The sequence below is a fragment of the Poecilia formosa genome, unplaced genomic scaffold (assembly GCF_000485575.1).
Source record: "Poecilia formosa unplaced genomic scaffold, Poecilia_formosa-5.1.2 Scaffold512, whole genome shotgun sequence".
Classification (NCBI taxonomy): Eukaryota; Metazoa; Chordata; class Actinopteri; order Cyprinodontiformes; family Poeciliidae; genus Poecilia; species Poecilia formosa.
Window position 1 is genome coordinate 299,428 of NW_006800451.1, and position 1,153 is coordinate 300,580.

General features: G+C 44.8%; 1 protein-coding gene across 1 annotated transcript in view; it reads left to right on the plus strand.

The window, feature by feature from the left end:
* LOC103156969 (intermediate filament protein ON3) overlaps window positions 1–1,153 on the plus strand; it is a 13,416-nt gene that overhangs the window by 4,275 nt on the left and 7,988 nt on the right. The gene's annotated exons all lie outside the window — the stretch shown is intronic.

Sequence of the window (1,153 nt, forward strand, 5' to 3'; positions counted from 1 at the left end):
AATAACTAAAGGAAGACCAACACCGGAGCTGAAGGTTTTGCTTCGAGACAGTTTGATGATTCTCAAACGGAGTAGAAAAGACATGAGGATAGACTTGGCTTTGGATGAACGGATATTTTTGTGCAGAATTAGCGGTGAATGGATTTCATTGATAGATAAAGGTAAGACAGCAATAAGATGTTTTTTTAATGAAATTTGCGTTTTGTGGGCTACAGTTTGTGTGTCTAAATAATTCAGTGAAGTAGAGGCGGTAGCTAATCTACCACACTAATTATTTATTAATTAAACATTAAGCCTAAAACGTCCTACAACAACAGACTGAATGTTCTGTTCTGTGTGCAAAATTCTTGAATGTTTTTTTGGTGTTAAATCCTAAAACTTGAAATGGCATTGTTGTCAGTTGCTATGGCAACGAAACTGCGTAGCTTGGCGAATACAGATCACTTTGCTGTGGATCATGGCACGAAATCAATACCTACATTTCTAAGTTTCACTGAGTTAACGCGGCTATGGATGACATGACAAAGATGAGTCTTTTTGGCCTCCAGCGTTGTTTGCTTGCGCGAAATTTCCGTAGGTCCAATAACATGCATGGTGTCTAAGTCATAAGTCAGTGGCTCACCAGCAATGAACCTCACCGCACGTCACTGATCTCCACAAAATATTCAGTGTTTAATAAAGTTTATTGGAGTAAATCAATCTGCCGACCCGCCTTTCAGCTCCATGAAGGAACAAAGCCCGGCTTGTTTCAGGTGACCCACTTCAACCCACCGCAGGATGTTCGGCATTTCCTGACTTGGAGCTCAAATAATCTCATGTTTCGCTTTTAAAGACTCAGAAAGTCAAGAATTCAGCCGGGATTAAAAAGCTTCTTCTGACCCGAAGGTTCTGGACACCTGAGCCTCCCGGCCCATTTCAGCCTCACAGAGCGCGACTGAAACCCGATCGATCCGGAGCGACACTACGCCGGCAGCCCGCAGGGGATGAGTGCCGCTCCCAACAGAACCGGGCTTTGTCTGGACCGGGCTTTGTCTGGACCGGGCTTTGTCTAGGCCGAGCTGCAGCGGGAAACCCGAGCTGAACTGATACCGACCTGACAACGGGCTTTGTGCTCGGCTTTCTTCTTCTTCTTCTTCTTCTTCTTCTTCTTCTT